Consider the following 24736-nt stretch of genomic DNA (forward strand, 5'->3'; position numbering starts at 1 on the left):
GTGATTTTAGGTCCAAGGTTGGACTTGATGACCTTGGAGGCCTTTTCCATCATCAATGAGTTTATGATTCTACTATTACGATTCTATTTCTTTTACATGTGTACCTGCATGCGTGTTATGTGCACCTGTATGTAAGTTATACTTCAACTTTAAGTAAATTTAAAAAAAGGTTAAAAGAAGAAAATATAAAAGACAAAATAAGAGAATGGAGAACCACAGAGTATATACCTCACGTAGGAAGTAATCTTGTTGCAGAAGAGACCACAGGCAGGCAAAGAAACTTGCAGTAAAAAGAAACTGTAATTTGATAGTTATTTGAGTCAAAATTTATTTATTCAGAATAAAACCAGAACAATTTTTTTTCCTCTCTCTGTCATTGTATTTTTCTCTGCTGGTAAAGCAGCTTGTAATGTAATCTAGTTTGGGGAACTGATACAGTTGAAAATTGGCCACCAAAGGACAAAATAAAGATCCTTTCTGTTTAGACTTGATTAGTTCTAGTACATGACTGAGAAATACATTTGTTGTCAGTTCTGTGGAAGTCATGGCACCATGCAGAAGGAACTAGCAAGGTTGTCTTCAGTGCAGCTCAAACTATGCCTGAGACTTGACATGGGAAGATGGGGAGGATCCATATGCATGTTTAATAAACAGGTATGGATATATTCTCTCTCCCAGATAAACAGGAAAACAAAGCAGTGACACATTCTACTAAAAAATGAAGAGCGAAGTGAGAAAAGAGAAAGAAGGGCAAACTGCATTGTCTTGGGCATTGAGCAGATTTTATAATGCTTCTGATGGAATATATTTTCCCTGTTTACAGATAACCAGAGTCTGTGTTCTGCTGTTACCCATCTCTTTCTATTTCCGTGAATGTACATGATGAGACAATAAAGGATCCTGGAAAAGTACTGGAGAAAGTCTAAAAACAGCTAATAAGAGGAGGATAGCCTCTAGATTCCTCACAGGGAGAGGGAAATAGCCAGGATTTTTGCTGTCCTGTGGGATGCAATTATGTTGTCCAGAACCAAAGTGTGACCTGTCTTGCCTGTCCTGTTTATTGAATGCAAACTTGATGTCTGGTTTCATCGCAAGTTCCGAGCCTAAGATGGATATCCTAAGGCCAAATTCAATAGGCAGTCAACCTCTATACCTGCCAAGAGCCAGTATTTTCAAAAGAATGCATGTCAGTAGATTATGATGTCTGCTTCAATTAAAATCAACATTTCTTTTCTAGTTCACTTAAAATCAAATACACTGCAGTCCAAGAGGTATATTCATTAATTCCCACTCAATTTATAGCACCATGGTTCTAGTATGTGATTTTGACACTCAGAAGAATTTAGGTTAAATTTTGAGATGCTTCTGTGGTATTGGATATTTAGCTTCTTTTAATACCAAAAGAAGAAACTTCAGGATTAATACCTGGCTATGTCTTCTCAGGGAATAAAAGCAGCACCACTAAACTGCCAACTGAAATATCTGAAATAGAATCACTATTGCAAGTATCAGAGCTATAGCTCTTTCAAGGAGGCACTCAGAAAAATTTGGAGAAGAAGCTTTCAAATCTTTATGTGATGCTCTCCTGTGATGATTTAAAGGATGTGATTCCAGCAAAGGAAAACCACAATAATTTCCCGGTTTTTTGGAACCTCTTTGTGATGAAATTGCAGGAAAATACACCAGTGAAGTGCAGAGAAATTTTAATTTTGAATTTTGAGGGGTTTCAGACCTGACAAGTACAGTGTATATACAAAGGCTATGGGTATATCACACTGCTCATCTTTGTCAGACTAACAAATTCTCCTGAATGCTATGTCCCAGATTCATACCATTCTCTCTGCTTTTGTAGAGACCTCTAGGCTACCTGCATATATTTCTTTACTGGAGAGATATAGGTTTCCCTAGAGAACAATTCAGAGCACCTCATATCAGCATTGCCCTCTTACCAGAATTTAATATTGCAGTATGCTACAATAAAGTAATAACATCAGGTAAACCAGCTCAGACTGCTAAAGTAGTAATTTAGGCATTTTGTTTCGCTACCTAAGATCAGGTGAAACAATCCAGGCTGATGGCATTGCAGAGATGGTCATAATAATATGAAAAACTGTAATAACAATGAAGCAATACTATTGAATATTATGGAAAACTGGCATATTTTATTATTCATATAATAAAATATGGGTCATTTTCTATCAAGTCACTAAGAAACTTAGTGAAGCGATGAAAGACAAAATAATACCATACAGGATCAATGTGCTTTGTTATTGTGTTGGTCCTTCTGGACAGACCTCAATGATTGGTCTGTAGGATCCTGATAAATTGAGTGAATAAGCACAGACTGCTATATGTGAGTAGGCAGTTGGAAGATGAGGGAACCTGTATCTATTCCAAAAGAGACAAGTATCAAGAAAATCTTGGGTTTTATAGGAAAAGCTGAAAATCCTTACCAATTTGAATCTACATAATATTATAGCAGTATTGAAAAAGAATGTTACATATGAATAAAAAAAAAAAATATTATGCCATAGTACATTGAAAGGAGTGCGTGCTGTTGCTGGAATATGATCTCTTTGGGAACCCAGAGTGGGATATCTGACAAAATTGGAGCATTGCCTTGGATGTATACAGTCCAGAAAGGTGAAGAGGAGTAAATACCCTTTATGTGAGAGAGCAGTGGGAATGTGTGGAGCTCTACCTTGGGATGAATGATGAGGGAGCTGAAAATTTAAGCATTAGGGTTAGACAGCAAACCAACATTGACAACATCATGTTAAATGTCTGTTCCCAATCACCCAGCCAGGAAGAAAAAATAAAGAGAAATTCTCCAGAAAATGGAGAAGAAGCCTCACATCAACAGGACCTTGTCCTCCAGACTTTAGCCTCTTTAAGAGCTACTGCAGGGACAGCAGGGCAGGGCACATGGATCCAGGAGTGTTCTGAAGACCACTGATGATTACTTTTTATAAAAGGAACCAATGAGCTGATGGCAGCAGATGCTCTGTTGGACCTGACACTCACAAGAAAGGAAGGGCAGGGATGTGAAGGTGTGGGCAACCTTGGCTGCATGAGATGGTGGAGCTCAGGATCCCGGGCAGAGGGAGAAATACAAAATACAGGATCACGACATTTGGCTTTAGGAGAGCAAATGAAGGCTTGTTCATGCACCTTCCTGAAAGGAATATTGGTAGTAAAGTGGAGACTAGGGAAAATATGGTCCTGCGCTCAATGGCACAGGAAACCCAGTAACGTGACATAGAGAAGGCCAAGGTAGTCAATTACCTCCTTGCTTCAGTCCTTGCTGTCAAGATTTTCTTTTGGGAATCTGAGGCCCCTGAAGATCCTGAAAGCGATTGTAACATTGCAGCATCTTTCATATAAACAGACTGAGACAGCGTGAGACTCAGGACGATCAATGTGTATAAATACCTGATAGTATGAGGTAAAAAAGATGGCTCATTTCAGTGATTTCTATGAACAGGATAGGATGCAATGGGTACAAGTCCACCTAAGAGAAGCGTACTTAAAATAAGCAAAAAAAAATCTATTTTAAGAAGGGTCAGACACTGGAAGAACCTGCCCAGAGACATTGTGGAGTGTCCATCCTTAGAGATATTCAAAATCAATCTGCAGGATGCCTTCAGCTGTGGCTGACCCAGCTTTGAACTGGAGGTTTGAACTAGATGATCTGCAGAGGCATCTTCCAGCCTCAACTGTTCTCTGATTCTTTGCAATTCTGTGATATATGTTGCATTATGTTAAATTGGAAGCAGTGGTAGCAGAAGTTAATTAAGCTGTAGTACACATACAAACTCATGAAATCACGGAGTTATAGCCATTAATATTTCCTCCTTTATTTATAAGTGATTGAAGTCTGTATCACACCATTGCCCGTCTCTTTCTATTTATATGTCTGCACTGAATGATAGGAGTAGAAGGCTTGAGGCAAGATTTTTAGAGAAAAGAGAGAAGCTAAGTCAATTGAAAGCAATTTCTGAAGGGAATAACATCAAAAACAAGGAGGAGAAATATTTGAAAAAGAGGAAAAGGATTGAAGGATATTATGTTTATACGGCATTCTGGCACTTCTGAATGTCCTAAAAAAGAATTACACCAACAGTAAGTTAGTGGATAAAGCAAAAATTTTGAGAAGAGGCACAAAGGAAAACCAACAGAACATCAAGAGCATTGGAACTGCTAGAAGGCATTTTCCTTGTGGAAAAAGTCTGAAAATCCTTAAGAGAGCTCGAGAAGATTCATTTAAATAGCTGAGAGCTCATTTAAGCAGTCAGCCAAAAGCCTCAGTTTAGCTTCACAAAATAAGGCTGTTGCTATGAACTGGTGGCACAAAAGACAAAAGCAAAAATGTGTCATGTGTCCTGAAACTGCACTTTGTCAGAAGTTGCTCACAACTGGATTAACTATGCACTGAACTAAGCTCCACAAAAAACTTCGTGTGCACTATGTGCTAGAGATTAAAGAACAGATAAAGCCTAGACACAGTACTTAAAAATAATAAAATGAAGATTCTTTGGGAATATATTTTGCTCTCAAATACCAAAGCAAGCCAGAAAACTAGAACTTCTGTTGATTCAGAGAACTGCAGAAGCCAAGTGTACCAGGCACTGATTGCTCACAGAACATCTGGCAGCAACAGAGGAAGGAAAATGTTCCCATTATTTATATCATATGCAATATATTTCAATAACATATAAGCATTTTGCATTCTGTTCAAGACTTGGCAGGCATATCAGAAAAACTGGAGATTTCCATTAAGAAGTCAAACTCTCTACTTGCTATTTTGAAGATAATTTCCATGTTTTCAATGATACTTTGAAATCCTAGAATCTTATTAACCCCTGTTTTTGGACACATGCACTGGTTTCAAAACGCAAGAATAGTAAAAGCAGTGAGGATGTTGGTGAATAAAAAACCAAATAGGTTCCTATTCTAGCAGCTGTGACTGGAGGAAGGCATGTGAGAGAAAAGCTTGAGTCTAAGGCCTACACCTCATGTAGGGTTGATCTAAGACATACACAGCCAACAGCGGTTCTAGGACAAAAGAACTTGGGAATAAATGAGCACTTTCAGTTTTCCTTCAACATCTTCAAAGAAGGAAGTTGAAGACACAGTCTTAAGGGGAGGAAAATGAAAGGTTTCAATGCAAAGTCTTGACAATAAATCATAAAATCAAAGTTTCTGAAAATTTGTGTTTTAGGGAAGAGTCGCTGTAACTGAAAAGTGCACAACCAGCAAAACTGACATATCAAATTGTTCACAGAACCTTTCCTTAGGGAAATTTACACCAGAATACAAGCTCAAAATGAACCTTTGTTTTTTGTTTTTTTGACAAAATGAGATTACATTTTTCAAAAAGAGATTACATGTGTCATGACCTCCATAGTTGTTGATTATTACATGACACACGTAATAGTAAAAATCACAGTCTGAGAATTGAAACTAGGCATTAGTCTGAGTGGCCTAAATATCCTTTATGCCTCCTGTTTACTGTCTCTAAACAAATAATACTGGATTGTAGATATCAATGTGTAATATTGTCTTTGCCATTAAACAAAATAATGAAATAGAGCACATATGTATATGTGTCAAGTAAAATATGTAATATAAACATAATATTATATAGCAGATAATTACATTATGGAAAGTTCTTATATTATTGTCATCCACTTTTTGAATTATAGCTTTTTTTTCTTTCACATTACATTGAACTTTTCCCACACATTTGGAGATGAGGTGAGTGAGGGATCTTTCAAAAAGAGAAGGTAGTGTCTGCCCCTTGTAATTCCACCAAGAATTGATAGTACTTAAGAGGAAAATATCTGGTACAGAGTTTGGAAGCTTCAGTTTTCTTTCCTCCTAAACCAGGCCATGACAGACAATAAAACATACTTTATCTGGATGCTTGATGCAAGTAATGAACCACTGAAAAAAATTCTTATGCTTGGTTAGCATTAGATGTGGACAATATTCAAGAAGAATGAGAAATATTTGATCGATAAAAATCATCAAGCAGTAATTTTCTGTAATTAATTATTCAAACTTTAGTGTAAAATGTAAAATAGATGCTGCTTTATATCTGTTCTTATAGAAAAAGTGAAAAATTTGCAAGTTTTCTGAATTAGAAGTAAGGAATACGTAAGGAATAAGTTTTCTTTTGTTCTAAAATAAAATTTTAAACCAGCAAAATATTATCCTGATGAGACAAATGAAAGAGGAAGGGGCTGCAGGGATGGCTACTGTAAGACCATAATATAGACATGGAAAGAACTGCTGTGACTGTCTAGATACATTCAACAACACTTGCCCTTAATGATAGCTTTGTAAAGTTCCGAGCAGTTCTAACAAAGAGGTCTGAAGTGCAATTATGTTAATTTTTTTTTTCTCCCCTAACCAGAGTGGTAGTGTGCCATTTTGGGATTAATCCAAAGTTGCTTTAGTTCCTTTGGCAAAACTATATTTGTGTTGGGAATCTGTCTTTGCTGGATATTATGAACTTTACTATCAACCTATTTATTCTGTATTGCAACAGTTGACTGCACTTTTAGCATGGGCCAAATTGTTATTTTTGTTATTCTGGGGATTTAATAGAAAAGTATTCACTGGAGAACAATACGGAACATCTTGGGACACAGAACTCAGCAAAGCCTAAGGAAGATCAGCTGTCTCCTAAGGTTCTGTGGATATCTGGGGCCAAAGGAGAAAAAAAAAAAAAAAAGAAAAACACTTGAAAGAAAATACTATAAAGGAAAGTGTCAAACTGTAGAATCAAGGGAAGAAAAAAATGTAGAGCTGATATACACCTGACCTGACTTCAGCTATCTACAAAGGAAACTTGTATATCTTAGCTGGTCTCCACAGGTTTACTTTAAAGTTGATGGAGGCTTAGCAAAAGTCCACATGTAGGCACTTGGTTTAGGATTAAATTAATTCCCCCACTGATTATATTGCCTAGAGATATGCTAAATACAAAGGGAATCCCAGATAGCTAGCCTACATTTCTACTTTGTCAGAAACTATAGGTAATGGAACAAATTCTATTTTAATTTTACAGAGAACGATCATCTGAAGAAATATTCTGGATGCCTTAGAGAATTGTAACCAAAGCAGGTTTACTGTGCTTAGGAGGCTGAAAAATCAGTATCTGCAGTTATGGTTCATAGTTTGTTAAAGCTGCATAGTTTGGGGATTGCTGAAGAAGCCAGTAAAGGTTTTCAGCAATGCCTAAAGCACCTGCAGAATCTTATGTCCTGGAAGAAAGCTGTAAGTGCAAAGCACTGCATGGGCAAAGCTCTGAAAAAGGATCTGGGATCTGAGTAGTTGGTGCAGGCTGTAGCAGGAAAACAGAGAAATTGTCTGTGAAATGGACCAGATGTGTCCAGTGAAAGTCTGTGCTGCAGCATACAAATTCAAAAGAAATGCAGCAGAACGCTCCTCATTGGGAAACAGGTAGAGCAGCCCAGTGAGCTTCCAGGGAGAATTATTGGAAGGAAAAGTATTTCAGAGGCATATTAAAATTGAGAGTTTCCATTAGAAACCTAATGCTGACTACTCCTCTGTACATTCACTGCTACTCACAAAAGTTTCAACTGAGGGACCACATATAGCTCATCCCAACAAAGAAAATTCTCCATTCATCATACAAAGATTGAAACCTGACCAGTCCTACACTAGCCATCTGCAGTATAAGCAGCCATCCATTTGTTTCCTGATGAAATTTTATGTTCCAAGATGAAACAAACCCCCTGGCTGGTATAATTCACTGTATTGAACGCAATCCCTGAAAAAAACAGCTGGCATGGATGCCTATTTTCTGTTTAACTGCCAAGGAGCAATAGGATGACTAGAGGCAATCTGCATTCTTTAATAGAGAGACAGTACAATTAAGACAATGCATTTGACTTTTCAGATAGGAAATGTATGTTAATTCAGGCACATGAGAAGTTTTACCTTTTTCTAGCACCTGTAGGTAGAAGTAAACAAAGTGCATTCTTCTATCTACATATTTCTGATATTATATTTGCCAGGCAGCACTAGTTCCTGTATAAAAAAGACAGAGATTAAAAGGAAAGTGACTTGGTCTCACTACTTTTTTTCCTCCAGTAAACAATTAACAAAAAAGTTTCTGTTTGCCTCAAAGTGATCAGTATTCAGAGGACTGCTAAAATGGCTCTTTAACAGGCAACTGGATGGCTGTAGGTCTTTTGAATGGGCTGTGCTCACTGAAAGATGACCAACCAACTTTATTATTCTTGCTTATTGAGTTGCTGCCTGCCTCCAAGAACATTTCAGGTGGTAAAGTCAGTTATTTCATTTAGCAAACAGGAAATTAATATAAATTAACTGAGAAAGTGTCACCTTTCATACAATGGCAACAGAAACCTGACTGCAATGAAATGTGTATTGAAAAGCATTTTCAGTGTTTAGGAAAATAAATTGTCTATATTTGCAGGTGGCAGTCTACTTCAAAACTTCAAGGCTTCCAATATTACAGATAATATTTCATGAAAATATTATATTTCTTGTTAAACAAAGTAATCTAATATTTTAATTAAAAATAAGAGAAATTAAAAATATAATGATTTCAGAGATTTTATTAGACTCACTTTTATTTTTTTATCCTATTTTTCGGCATGTATTCTTCATAAATTATTAAGTGATCTTATTTTGTTGATGTTAAGTGTGCAGTGGAGGAGGATTGCAAAGTCACAGCTGTGAATATGTGTGCTGGAAATACTATCATCTATACTTTACTATCACCAGAAAAGCAAAGAGCAGTAAAATAGTGTGAATTATATTATTAGTCACTACCAAGAAGTGGTAGTGCATCTGAAGCACCAGAGGTTAAGAAATTCTTGATTCTCACAGAATTTTGAAAACAAAGAAATCATAAAAAAATGTAGCATGGGAACCTGATTGAAAGAGGGTAGGATTTACTCATTAAAAGATTCTATATGAGGAAAACAGCCTATGATTTAAATGGCTATTTCTGTTGGGTTTTCAGTTTTGTTTTCCTTAGCAGTAAGTAGTTGCAACAGTCATAATAATTTTCATCTTATAAAACCTCAGGCACTTCATGCTCTTGGTGATAATCAAATCTCATTGGTTCACAATATAGTTTCTAAATGTGTTGTTTCCTTTATTCATCAAAGCAGAAGATAGAAGCAAATGCATGACTAGAGAGCCCAGTCTCCCAAAACCCCCATCCCTACACACAGAACCCTGGCATGCCCTGAAAAAAAGCACAAGTATCACTTGACCTGAATAAAAAACATCACTTCTTAAAAACTCTGCCTTCTACCATCCTTCCTTCATTTTCAGGTTGTCTTGTGGATCGGCAGCTAAAAGAGCCAGGTAAAAGGATTCTCACCTTAGTTTCTGACAGGTTCCAGAACAAAAATGATTAACAGGCTTGATCTGCACAACAGATGCTCAGAGCCATCACAGAGCGGCACACCAAGCGACACATGAAAAACATGTTAATGAGAGATTATCCAACAACACCATGTTCCCATGGAGTTTTTTTCATCTGGACTGATCGCTCTCCTTTGCAATGGATGCTCCTGTCTTCATGCAACCAGAACTGCTCTGTGGAATGTCCCTATCCCTCTACCCCACCCCATAAAAGTTCGTTTCTCAGAAACCATTTCCTCAGTAGATGAAGGTGGTCTTTTCTTCACACCTCCAACACTGAATCTCTGCAGAATGTAGGTAAACTGATATCTAAAAGTCCTAGGAATTTTCAGATTTCTTATGGACATCAACATGCCATGATAGAGAAAGGGAGAATTCCCTGAGCTACATATTCAACTTCCCTTGATTCACAAACTCATACAACTTAATAAATGAAGACAAGTACTGAGCCATAAGTTAATTTCTGAAGATTAGAAATTAAATTACTTATAATTACAGGGCTCTATTAATCCACTTCTTTCTCTTTTCCCTTTCCACTATTTAAACATTTAAAATAAGCATTTTAAGCTTAAAAGTATTTTAAACTGTCTTCATTCAGTTTAGGCTTTTGATTCTTTGCAGATAATTTGGCACATCTCTGAATTGTAGGAATGTTAAATTTCACTATTGCTGATGTGGACTAATCAAAGCAAGGGTGAATGCACTAAGCAGTAATTTCCTGTCCTAGCTGATAGAGATTGTTTGCTCTAACATCACTCCTAGAATTGATGTATTTGGAGACATTTTCTTCCAGAAAATATAATCTCAGTATAACATGAAGGACAAAGAGAGGACATACATTTTTACCTCTACATCTAGGCTAAGTGATGAAGGTATTTCCTTCCCCTTAAAAATATTGTATTGTCAGGCTTACTGAGTTCAATCTTCAACTGTTGTATTATTGAAGTGATTGGAAATAAGTAGTTGCAAGAAAATTTTAAACTCTCTATTTGTTTTGCCTATTTGCTTTCTGTGTGACAGGATAAAAAAAAGGAGAAGACTTTATATTTAGGTGTTTAGGTTTTTTTTAATTCAAAATAAATCGAGCTATGAAGCGTAAAAAACCATGATTTTTTAAAATTACCATAGTCATAATATTTTCCCATCCGTACTTGAGTCCCCATTTTTCATTTTCAATGAATATGATTTTCAATTTTCATTTCATGAATATGATGCATTGAATAACCTCCAGTTTTTATCCAACAGCTATTTTTCTCCATCCTTCCCCCTTTTTTTTTCTTTCTATATAGCCAAACTTCTATATCTCTTTCTTTCTTTCTACATAGCCAGAGAAAGTATTTCAGAAGAGTAAAGTTGCAGCATTTCATATTTCTATTGACTATGTTGTATTTTTTCTGATACTTAAGGCGTTTTTAAAACCTTCGTAATTGATGAAGAGAAATGAACTGGTACAGAAAAGTGATAACTGGTATTAAAACATAGCTTAAAAACAACTCAGCCAGAAACTAAAAAATGTGAACACAGAATGTGGATATAGTGTTTAAAAAAATAATTTTTAATTTTAAATAAAACAGCAATAGCATAATTTTCTTACTTAAATAATTTGAGTGGTGGGCTCTTGGGGTTTGGGGGTTTTTTGTTGTTTCTTTTTTTTTTTTTGATAAAAAAATTTTAGGTCATCTCATTTGTTCTAAAATGCTTAAAATTTTCAACCCAGCGCAATTCTCACCCAGATTTAGAAAATGGTCAATGAATTACAGAGGATGTGCAAATTAAAAAAAGAGTAGCCCAGCTGTGAGTACTCTTTCTCCTGGTGAATCACAAGAGATGCCACACGATACACAGCGGGTTTGAGTGCACCCTTAGCAAAGTTGCGTGGTGCAGCTGATTTCCCTGAGGGAAACTATATCATCCACAAGGACTTTGCAGGGCTTGAGGAACGTGCCCACTTGAACTCTGTGAAGTTCAAGAATGTCAAGAACAAGTTCTGTTGCAACTGGATCAGGGCAATCCCCTGTATCAGTAAAGACTGTGGGAGTGAGAGCAGCCCTTAGGAGAAGGAGGACTTGGGGGCACTGCTGGATGAAAAATTCAATATGAATCTGGGGTCTTAAACAGGGTTGTGTTATACCAGTTGTTTTTCTGTGTGTATACACTTATGAATTCCCATTTACAGCCTTTCACATCTGTTTTTAGATATCTCATGTTCCTGTATGTCTCAAATAGTTACTAGAAAACCCACTAAAGGCTGAAACTTTGTTATAAAGCCAGTATCGGTGGTGCTGTGTGAAATTAGATTTTGGAGACTTTCCTACAGCAGAACTGGAAATTGATGTTCAACTTTCAATATCTGAGTTTAAATCATTCTTCCTTTTCAAACAAAGTATTTCCAGGACTTGATAGTTCCTCCAGACAACATAAGCAGAGTATCATTTAGGCTCAGTAAGATTACTCACTAAGGAATAACACAGCACAGTCTCTCCTTCATGTACAACAAATTGCAGATCACAATTGGTGTACACTGTTTGTTACAAAACCTTTGTATCTCCTTCTCTCTTTCTATTCTTAAGTGCCTTTGCCTTTTTCTTGTCTTTCACCTGCAGTTCTTTCTTGTCTTTCACCTACAGCTCTTTTTCACTCTCAGTTCTTGCTGTAGACGTTTGATTTGCAGCAGCAAGCACTGGTCTTTGCTGTTAAGGAGTATTAAAAAGAGGCTAAGTGTGAAAAGTTTACTATTTTGAAAATATGCCTGTGGTAAGTACTTGTAAGATGCATGTGATAAGAGTGAAAATGCAGTAAAGACATGCCCTGAGCCATGTGTCAAAAGGACAAGTTTATCTAGGCCTGCCAGGATTTTTTAAAAAGAAAAAATAGTCATGAAAACATGTTTTTTCATCACATCTGCTTGATAAAAAACCTGTTGGGGAAGAAAAAAAAATTAGGAAGATTGAAATTGAATGTTGCTGCCTTCTTCCAAAGAAAAATAATGCAGCTTAAATAAAAGATAATTGTAGAATTTAAAACCATTCTGTATGATTCCAAAAAGCAAATGGATTAAATAAGGTTTGAATAAACCCTGTCACTGATGAGACACAGCCCACAAATGAGCAGAGCAGGTCTGGTGATGGTAACCAGGGTTAGACCAGTCCAGGGATCATCAGACAAATCTGTGCTAATGAGGGAGGGCCATGGTCAAACCAGGAACCCACATCAGCTGGACAACCTGGGGACCAGAGAGGCATCTGGGGAGGGGCACAGCTGACCTGAGCTGGCACTGTGAATATCTGAGCCTGAGTGGAAAGTCAGGCTGACTTGCCTGTGGAAATGCCAACAAATCGGTATTTCTGGGAATTCCTGTATCTGGAAAGGACAAAGAAGAAATGGAGCTCAAAACCTGCAGTGGTCAGAAGCCTGTTTCAAAAACAGTTACACCACAATGATTTCAGTCTGTTCCTAATGACTCTTAGGTCTGGTGATCTTTGACTGCTGGATGTTCAACCAACACCCAAAATCTTACCGTATTTCAGTTCTTAACGCCTTTATGACATTTTGAGATTGTTGTAAAGAAAAAGAAGAGCAGTTGTGGATTATTAGCCTTTCTATGTTGTAACAGGAACTGAAGGTTCTGCTGAAAAATCTGATGGCTGTGTCTGAACTGATAAATACAAGGAGCCAGCCACTATTGCCTTGCTAAGACAACAGTGCCACACTTGTCAAATGACAATGACTATTGTCTTATCACGTGGCATGCCTTTGAGTTGTGTTCATATGAGTAAATTACTCTAACACAGCCAGCAGAGACTCCTCAAACAGACTGCACACAGGGAATTGTTCCTGGGTCACTTTGTCCTATAAGCTGTGGCAAAACTATGCAGGTTCGGTTGAAATAGTCTGAAACTATGCTCAGTCCAAAACTGAGCTAATGATTACACTGTAAGTTGGAGTGCGTGACAGTGCTTGATATCAAACACCGGCCCTTGTTTTTTCTGATATGAACACGGAAGAAATGTGCGCATTGTCTAATGATTAATTGAAAAATTGTACTAAAGATTTACACATAGTGGTATGTGCTTGGGAGACAGATATTGAGATTATTAACTCACATTAGGGCCATGAAAAACCTAGCACAATTGAAAATTTTCTCTAAATCACTGAATCCCTCCCAGGTGTACAAACAAAGAGACACAATTAGTAATCCAGGCCAGACCCACCATTTTTTAATGCTTATGCCCTCTTAAGGCTCCCTGGAAATGAATTTTTCCATCCCTATTTTTCAGAAAGGAGAATGAAGCACAGATCATTAAAGAACTAAAAAATGCCATATTATATTGTTTCAATCTAAATGAAATGAGAAATAATCACTTAAATACCCGCGGGGTCAGGATCTAGGTCCTTTACCTGCTGTCACACAAAGTCTCTCTGAATACACTCAAGTTGGATTTTCTTCAGCTCTTAATGAACTGTCTTGATTAGAATAAAGGATCACCTTTCAGAAAGTAGGGAATATCAAGCAAAATTATTTTGGTATATTTATTGAGCATACTAACACCTAGATTCTCTTTACATTTTCATCGTTTATATGATTTTTGTGAGCACAGTGTTAGTAGTTTTTAAGGTACTAAGGGAACAGTTAAAGTTACAATAAATGGGCATATCAAAAGCCAATTACATTTTGAATAATTGCTCCAATCCATCTCAGCAAGATTAATTTATTACATGCTCTGGAAAATGTCTAGCTGCTCAGTTACTGTTTTACACTTCTAAGTTTGAAAGTACTGGCCCAAGGATGCAGCCCTGAGTTTTCCAGGAGAAAAAACGGCCCTTATTCACAAGCCCAACTACTTAATATCACACATAAGCACATTTTAATAGGTGCCTGAATTTATGGGAAGTGCTTATCCAGAAGCTACGGAAGCCATTATTGATCTTCCTTCCATTTGCTGTTAAAAACACAGTTTGTTTGAACTATCCTAGTCTTTCTGGTTTAGGATTTTTTGTTTCATTTTGGTTTTAATTATCTTCATATTTTTAGTGTAGCTTTGTTCTACCCATGAAGCCAGATGGGGCCCCTCAATGAAATTATATTGATACTCTTCCATTTCTGCAAACCAGTCTATTTACCTTGGCAGAGTAAAATATGTTTCCTGCTTTAAAATTTATTTTACTATACATTTGTGTGTATATATATACATATATGTAAAAAATATATATGTTGTCTATATATACACACACATATAAATTGTATATACATACTACAGCACATATATATGTAATGCGATGTAATGTAATGTATACACAACTATGTAATTAATGTAATGTAATGTATACACAACTATACAGTTATTCCAAGCATGTGCATGTATATATTTCTTTTCCTGTGTAAAAGGAATGACAGTTACAAGGATCAGCATTCTTGCAATCTTCCAGTATTACATTTATACATTTCTCCTTTGATATTTAAGTCATGCTGTTACTATCTAAAAAAAGTTAAAATGTTTGTTGAAAGGCCTTTGTTTCCATTTTAGAAGGAGAAAAATCCTGGAGCTAGATCATTAGAGGTACTTAGGTGCTTGCTGAATGTGCTGAAGTGTGTTTTAACCTGTGCCCTAATGCCCAGAATTGTATCTTACCCTGGCCTGGAATATTTTTAAGGCTGCTTGAGGTTGTTAGCTGGAAGACATGAGACATGTTCAAACAGAAGCTAGGCACCTATATCTGGTCAGTGGCATGTTATAGCAAAACACAGAGATGAAGTCTGACAGCAGGTCCCACTCCTAGCAGATGATAAAACATCTAGGCAAGTATGCAATGAGGTGTTTCTGGCATTTCCAGTATCACCTGACTTTTCAAGGTGGATTTTTCAGGTTTTTTTTCAGTTAGAGACAAATCACTGGGCCAACTTACTGTTAGATTGTCTGTTCCTCCCCTCTCACATTGGTCAGATGGCTGTGCTTTGTGGTTTTCTATGTCAGAGTGCATAATATAAACCTGAATTAATGGTATCTGTTATCTCTCATCTGTACTGGAGACTCATAAAGTGCCTGAGAGGAGTGGCATTGCTCTGACTTTCCTCTATATCCAATGGTTAAGGACAGTGACTTCTGGACAGAGAAACAGAATATTTGTGGCCTGGATCAGTTAAATGGGGTCTGTCCAGACCTGACTATGACTGTACTAAATCTGTGAGAGCAATGTGAATTTCCATGTACTCGAGGAGAAAGAGCTACAGCTTGTAAGTCAGTGCCTGAGGCTAGTAGTCACTTCTTGTGACTTCATTCATTCCACCAAAATTCCAACCCACACACACGCACTTTTTTTCCTTTTTATTTTATGAGAAACAAGGGTGGAAGTGCTATTTTACAGCAGATTATCAATGTTAGTATTTTGGCTATAATTGGACAAATCTACAAATTCTCTTGGGTATTTTAAAATAATTACCGAAGGTAGGGCCTGGAGATTTGTAGAGCTCAGTAAGCAGTAGTGGATTCACTTTTAAGGTCTCTTGTGACTTCATGTCTTTAAAAAGCATATTACAGATGCTAAGTTTTTATTAATGATTCCAGGCTTGGAACATTTGAAATAAGTGTAGAATAATAAAATGTTTCACAGGAAATATTCTGTGACCTACTTTCTCAGCCTTCTCTGGTTATCAGCTAGTGAAAATAGGAAATGAAAAAATAACAATAAAAAGACACAGTGATTTAGATTACCCAGCTAAACAAAGTTAAATATTGTTCCTTTGGTTCTATCTGAAAGAATGCTGCATGTTGTGTTTGAAATAGTGTATGAACGTTTGTCACTCTGTGGTAGGATGAGTCACACTTAAGGAGTGTCTTTTGTGGCTGGTTCATTGAAGAGGACTCATGGCATGTGCAAACCTTTCTCAGAGAGCTAATATACCCCTGTGGCCTGGGGACTGTAATTCAGCTTATGTCATTTGCCTGTATCCTTGCCTGTGACAGAGTTCTTCTGCGTGTTCATGGTGAGTCACTGTACGAAAAATCCATTAAGGCAAGAATTTTTTAGAAGGTTAAGACCTTCCTTGTTTCCTAAGATAGCCAGCATAAATACTTTTATAATTTATATTTTACTTATAGAAAGATGATTGTGAGCAGAATATATTTATGAAATAGCAATAGTAAATAGCAATGAAAGCATATGGTGGTTCAAGAAAGGGTTCATTGTAAGAGCAAATACTCAACAAGAAAAAAGGTGACAAAATTAGGTCTTATAAAATCAGTGGCACTGTACCACAGTGTATTTGAAAATACAGGTATAAATATATTCATTTGAATTTAGAAAGATATTGTTATGGTACAATATTAACAGGAGTGATCAGTGTATGAGAGAAACAAATTAAGTATCAGTCAAAGATTTCTTTGACTGGGACATCTGATTGAAGACATATATACATATATATTCACATATATATATATTTTTAATAGAAATGCATTTGCTCAAAATTTCTCATTAATTTTCTATATTTCTGAGAGCTTCATGCACTTTTGGATGAGTTTTGGCTGAAGGTCTACTTGAGCTCATGAAAGAAGGGCCACAAGGGGGAGGCAGGAGTTGTCAGGTAGCAGTCCCGTGTTCCCAAGTCCAGAAAACTTATATATCTATATAGTGTAGGTTCTACCATGCAAGGTCTCTGGGGAACTTCTAGATCACCCTGATATAACTCTTTTACAAGATCTTTTTTACTACATTGAAAGATTATTCAGATTACTCCCATTACCACCTCCCCATATAGCACTTACAAAACAGTTTGGAACAGAAATGCTGCTCAGACATTTTGAGTCAGATGCACTCAAATCTGTGCTTTTAGAAGATGTCTGCTTCCCTTCATACTTCTTTTTCCCCTTTTGGTCTGTGTATAAAGAAAATAATAAGATGAAAAATGGAAAATTCTTTGACTGAGTTTTCTTTTTCCTCTCCACTGCTGTGCAGGACAAACCAATACAATTCTTCCTTTCTTAAGCTCTGGATGGTTTGATTACAAATCCATTTCAACTGTTTTTAATTTTTGTTTGGAATTGTGAAATTATATTGGTGAAATTAAAGAAATTGAAGGGGTTGAGATGCTAATCAGGGCCCTGAGCCAGGGAACAAATTCCTGGATTCCCTTTCTGTATCTTTGCCTTCCTAAGGTACCTCAGAGTGGTCCTGCATCTAGCTAGTCCCACTGAACAGCAAATATATGCACCTCAGGAAAATAATGGAGTTAAGTGACAATTAGGAGCTTAAATGTGGTTAGTATAATAATATAATATCCTTGGATGAAAGCTCAAGAGGATGAAAGAATTGTTACAAGATGTACTTGTACTGTGGGCTGGAAAAAGCATTTTTCAGAGGCTCAATTTCTAAATAAACATCTATTTCACAAATAATGACTTAACTCAGTTTCTTTAGTTCCTAATATATAAACATGGGGATAACTTGTGTTTGGACTATGAAAACCTTGACTAGGTTTAAGTGACAGCACAAATGTAGTGATAACCTGATGCCAGAGAAAGTTTGCTAGGCAAACATGTAGAAACTTGTAGGTGATTAACCACTGAAACCATGCCCTGAGAGAGTAACTGAATTATCCATGGTATTCATAAAGAGCACAAGATGTTTTCCAGGTAGATGAATCTTAACAGAGACAAGATAATGGATCCAAGGGTAACTAGAAGAAATGTAATTGCTTTTTATATGCAGGAGATAACACAAAGTTATCTAATTAGCTTATTTATTTCTAGTTCACCTTCTACTTCTGCAACAAGAGATGAAGGTGATGCAAAGTGAAAGTTTGGAAATGCTAGGCTACATTGCAGATTATTTTTCTTGAAGGGAAAGAAAATTCTTAATACACTTTTGCCAATTAACTTCCAAGAACGATCAGGGAAAACAGACATGAAAATTTTGAGAGACAATATATATGTGTCATTGGATCAACTATTATTCTTAATAAATAAAACACATTTGATATTTTTCTTTAAATCTATTATGATAAATACAATCACTGAGGAATTTGTTATTTAAAAAAATTATCCTTTTCCAAAATTATTCATTGAGGCATTATTTTCAGTTTATTTAGATCTGACCATAACATCCTCTTTCCCCACAACCACAATAAGACAAAAATGATTTTTTTTTCTTTCCTTAGAGGTTTATAAAGATATATATATATATAGCTAAATAAGGAAAACAATCAAGAGAAACTTTTGATTCAGCTGTGCTGTGCACACACCTTTGCTTTTGCTTGTTTTAGAGTAGTCAATAGGAAATCAATAGGAATTTAGGGTTCTAAATAGAAGCTAAAAGCCCAGATAATTTCTTGAATCTTGGCCAAAAAGATTAAATGGCTCGTCAAAGATTGGCAGGAGATTCAGGGTCTAGATCCAGATTTTCTGATACCTTTCACTTTACTGCACGTATAAGACCATCAGTTTCCAGATGTTTTTTACTGTGATGCTTGTCATGCCTAACAAAACAAAGTTGTGTTTCAGTCCTTTACTGCACTTCACGCAGAGGCGAGCTGTGTGCATTTTGGGGTAGGATTTGCTCTGGCACTAGAAGCAGCCTCACTTATTTATGGTTGCTGTCAAAACAACTTACTCCTATTAATTGTTTAGTCATCCTTAGGAAAAGGCTAAGAAGGCTTCAACTGCACATCTCTTAGAAGTGTATGAAAATAATTTAAATAAATGAAAAGCCCTCTGATAGGGTGAACTTAGGAAAAGGTTACAGAGTGAGAGACAGATCAGTCCCCAGAGATCTTTTTTCAGGTAATTTCATGGCAGTTGACATTAGCGACATGCCTGCCAAGGCAAATCAGCTGCAACATTTGAACAATGTCATATACAAAAAAAATGGGACTTTCACTAAGGCCACATCACAGCTGAATGCCAAAGGTACTGAATTTGGCAGGATGTTGTCCACGTGATAACACCTAATTCTATTGCAATTTATTAATTTTAATTTCTATTGCATTCTTTCACAAAATTCCCATTTCAGGTGGCTTTTTAGACACCCATGTCATGACAGTCCTTGACTGAAAAGCTTAAAATCCAGGAAGGGAAAAGAGTCAAGGCTGAAGGAAAAGAGAGTCAAGCTGCAGGCTCTTTCTCTGCTTCCTCTCACATCTCTTGTAGCGTTCCTGGTCCACATCTCTGAGTTCACCTCTGCAAGGCTTCACCAGCTCTCTCAGGAAGCCCATGGCCCAGCTGGGATCTGAAATGTACTTCACAATTTTTATCAATTTTTATTGTTTGCCTAAAGCACTTGTGACCAACAGCACACCAAATTTAGGAAAGTATAACCCCATGCAGATAAAAAGATATATGTGATATTAAAGGAAGTGAAACCAGGCTTATCTGGAAACTTAACCCCCAAGGGTATTCAAAGTGCCCCTCCACACAAACAGCCACTGGATTTTGAGTGGAAAGGAAAGAAGGGACAAGCTGCTGCATTTTTGACTGCTCACAATAGTTCACAGGACTATAGATTTTTTGCCAAAAGATTTGAAGGCATGTTTTTTAGCCAAGGCAGTATCTGTGAAAGATTTGTTTTGATTGTTGACTTTTAGTTATTTATGCACTGCAGAGCCATACTCTCAAGTCAAAAAATTGTAGTTTTAAACTCTGATTAGATTACTGAAATTTGTAATAAAGAAGGATAACGAATAAATATGGTATATCATTTTACCTGGTATGAGATCACAGATAAGTACTGTTTTGTCCTAAAATGCAAGAAAGTTTTGGTCTCCACATGCTTCTTCACAAATATACTGTCATTAGTCAAACACTTTGGGACAACCCTGGCTCACAAATTTCAGATATGCACTCATAAAGCAGCTTATTTTATTGTAATAGATTCCTCTTTTGCCTAACCTCTAATATTCTTACTGCCAGGGACAAGAAGCGATTGAGAAAATCTCAAGATGCAAATTGAAACTATCAGTAGGAGATTGGATTAAGTTTGAAGCTGGAATCCTCAAGATATTCATTATCAGCTAGTCTTAGGGATTTATTTTCAGCATGTTTACATTCATTGCATGTACAGCTTTAGAAAGTGCTCATGTCTGTGTTCATACTGTCTGACACAGGACATACTACATGGATGTGTAGGAATGTGTATCATCTGCCTAGTGTCAGACAGATTTATTTATTTTTTATTACTCTTAACTTTGTCCTTAACAAAAACTAAGGTTTTACTTTTAGTAAAAAAAACCCCAAACAACCTAAATATTTAAAACCCACCACAGTGTAAATAAACATCTTTAATCTAGTCTTTCTACTCTCTGATTTCATAGTTACAGTGGTAGTAAAAATACTGAGAGTTGAGACATGCTGGTGTTGTCTATATATAAATGGATTTCTTATTTGACCATGAGAAACAACATAATTTCACATTTTTTGTGAATAAACTATTTAAGGATTTTTTTTCTCCACACATAAAAAGTTTTTACTCTGCGCAGAAACTAAAGCAAGCTGTCATTAATGCTGACAGCTTAATCATAGTTGTTGACCCACCTGTTTGGTTAAAGAAATGACAGTAGACTTTATATATTGAGCCTCCACTGGAGTGAGTACAGTGAAATAGATGATCAAACCAAATGAAAAATAAATGTAATAATAATAACAATAACAATAACAGCTTTTAAATTATATGATTACTCTCCACTGAAAAAGCAACATCTGAAGTAGAGTCTTTTTCTGAAAGCACTTTTAATATGTAGTTTCTTAGGTGTATTGCTTTAAAAACAAAAGAGCTGATATTTGGGGCTGTTTTGTGTGTCAGTGTGAAATGTTCTCTTTTTTCCTCTGAATTGCTGTAATTGCCAATTGTCCTACTTAGTAGAACCCACACACTGCTGAACTTCCATTTATCTTAGTACCTTAGTGATGCATTTTCCTCCTTTTCACTTTGCTTATTGTCCAGTTTGGCCACGGTTCAGGGAAATATTCAAGCTCATGGAATTCCACTGGGACCCACGCCTGAATTAAGCACTTCACCGCATCATGGAGCTTTCCAGAATTAGGGTCTTTCTGCTCTGCCAATAAAATATCCTTAGGTAATGTGCAATGGATTGGAGAAAGGACAGATAGAAGTGGAAGGGGAAAGTGATCTCTCTGCATATATAAGCATGTCCAACATGTGGAAATGATCACGGGGATAAAGACAGTACAAAAGTGTTGTGCTGTGAGTTAATGGGAAGCCTAAGTGAAGAACCTGAACAAGACAGTAGCAGCTCAGATTAAGATTTCTGGTTAGTTATGTGTTTGAAAAGACTACGGCTAGGATAGATAAAATATTTGGGTTTAAAGATAGGAAAAGAAAGAAGCAAAATTATTGTTTTCAACCTCTCTTAGCAGCTTCTTATTTGACAGACACGGGAATCAATTTCTCTAAGTCACTGCAGTCCATCAGAAAACTCAGAGTTCATTTTATGTAAAAAAAAGACATTGAAATGAAATTATTGTAAGACAGATTTCATCAGAAATAGTTACGTGAAGAAAACGCCATGAAATTTTTGTTCAGATGTGGAGAAAGAAGTATTTTTCTTTCAAATGTTCACTGAGTTTTTTGACCTTTTCTAACTGCAGGTTTTCCCCAATAAAAGGAAAGAAAAGAAGAAAAAGGGGCCTCCAGGTTCAAACTGATCTGTATAGAAAGATCCTGTTTTTTCCATAAAATGGTACTGAAATATCCGAAAATTTATTTCAAACTAATGAGAAAAATAGCTAAGATTTACATCCCACAGAATTTAAAAAAAAAAAAAAAAAATTCACCCCCAATTTAAATTAAATAAAAATAAAATATTTCAAGATAACATGAAAATTACAGAAAAAAAATTGCATGGAATACATGGAAATATTTAATTTTTACAATATCAAAATTAGGTTTTTTTCTTGGATCTATGAAATTGACTTGTATAGTGGTATTTTAATGTATTTCATAGAATAAATTTGTTATCTTAACGGAAAGAAAGATAAGGAATAACAAATCTTACATTGCTTGAACCTTTTGGTTAATTTTATTTTTTCATGTGACAGGAAATTTTAAAACATAATTTTTTTTCTTTTCATAGCGCAACAAATAAATATTCTAGAATTTTCCAAAATCAAGAAATATGTTTCTCGAATTTTCTAATATAAGCCAGTTCTTTAGAGGATCGAGTAGAGGTTGTGATAATATACCAGTTTAAATCTCTCATATTTTTATTAGTCTTTCAGAATGTTAGGCTGGAAATATCTTCCAGTGCATGGAACAGGCTGCTGCCAAATTTGCATTAAACAGGTTTTGTGAGCCAAGATTTACATGCATAAATCATAGAAAAGTCACATTTGTTTCCAAATGACACAATGCCCCTGGACTTTCAAAAATTCATCTGTGTTTTTTGAACTGAGGAACAAAGATGAATCTAAAACTGAAAGGAAAACTGAAGAGTTACTTCATCCCAAACGAAATTGTTTAACAGATTTTATGAAGCTTATGTGAATTGAAATTGCTAAAATTTAGTTCCCGGTTCCGTGTGCTTATCTGCAGAGCTCATTGCCCCCAGAATGTTCAAGGAAGTGTAACTCCATGACTAAATGGTTGTTTAGTAAAGGAGTTTAATAAGAAGCAACAGCAGATCCATTTCTTGAGGAAGAAATGCATGGTAATTTATGGGATGGTTTAATAACTTTTCAAGTTCACTTTCAATGTTATTTTAAATGATGTTATTTCCTTCTGCTTTGGTTTCAGATCTGTTTTTACAAGTGTACTGGACTCTGAAGCCAGCCCGCCTATTTGAAGTTTTCAACTTTGTTTACTGATTAACAATGCCAGAAGCTGCAGTTGAAATTTTACCCATTTTAATTAGCTTTCTTCACCCACTGCACAAATGAAGTATGAGTTTATTTAATGTGACAGAGTGCATACAGAGCCAGAGATATGACTTGTGCTCTTTAATACATTCCTTGAAGTTGCTTCACTTGGTGATTCATTTACATCAGTAAGTGAAAACTCATCAATCTCATCTTCATTTGAGAGCTTTGCCATACTTGCTAATGATATGCATGATTGGTCATCACAATAGAAATGTACCATAATTAAAGATAAATAAGTAAATTACATTCTGTGAATTAATCAATAGAAGCTGCAATGATAGCATTTTAAAACAAGCCCACTTAATCTATTGCAATTTTCTCCCACTGGTGGGAAGATTGGACTTTTCCCCTCATTCCTAAGAATAAGAAGTCTTGCTGTTATTTGTCTTAATAACATTAAGATAGGTTGACAGTGAAACACTTTATTAATCTTGGATTAAGCTTGAACCTTATTCTCTGTACTCAGGGTCACAATTTGACATGATAAAACACAGTAGTAAGGGCTAGGTTCCTTTCATGTATGGTATTCCAGTACACAAAAAATACTCAGAATATAATAAATAAAAATAAAAATAATAAATCAAGACTGGTTAAACATTTAGTACTTTATTTGTTTTATAAGTGAGTAAACTGAAGGTCAGGAGAGTTAAAAGATGTAACCAGTTATAGGAACATAACCCTCTAGCCTTGATTCCAGTTGCTTCAAATAAATGATGCTGCATCATATACCTAAAGAAGAGTCATGATAGTGACTCAAGTTGCAAACTACCTGATCGTAACCTGGTTCAAAGCTCAATACAGGCAATATTTTGTTACAAGTATGACATTAGCAAAAGAAAGGAAGGATACTTGTCTTCATTGGTTGGTTTTGCTTCAGCAACAGAGAGATGTGTGTGAAAGCTCCAAAGATAGATCCAGCAAGTGCAATGATTTGCTGCCTTTATAAAATTAACCAAGTAACTCAACACTGAGCATCTTACATATTGGTTGTACTCTTATGCTACGGAAAGAAGGGAGGCAAGGGGCAAGGTTAATTCTCATTCCACATGGGATAAAATTTTCTTCTGACGGACCAAAATGCTTAAAATTTGCACCCGGACGGCAAGAGTGACCATGTCCCTGTGTAAATGTCAGAAGCAGAGATTCTCCATTTGGTTTCAAAATGAATAAAGGATTACAAATGAGCTGACTTTGAATCATAGAATGGTTTGGGTTGGAAGGGACCTTTAAAGATGTTCTAGTTGCAACTTCCCTGCTGTGGGCAGGGATACCTTCCACTAGACCATGTTGCTTAAAGCCTGATTCAACCTGGCTTAGTCATACACAACTTTTCTGGGCAACCAGTTCCAGTGCCTCACCATCCTCATTGTAAAATATGTCTTCATCATATCCAGTCTAAATCTACCCTTTTTAAGTTCTAGACTCTTGTCACTTGCCTT

This window comes from Corvus kubaryi, unplaced genomic scaffold, assembly GCF_017639235.1.
Source record: "Corvus kubaryi isolate FWS band 111438036 unplaced genomic scaffold, C.kubaryi_AGA036_p1.0 37354, whole genome shotgun sequence".
NCBI classification, from domain to species: domain Eukaryota; kingdom Metazoa; phylum Chordata; class Aves; order Passeriformes; family Corvidae; genus Corvus; species Corvus kubaryi.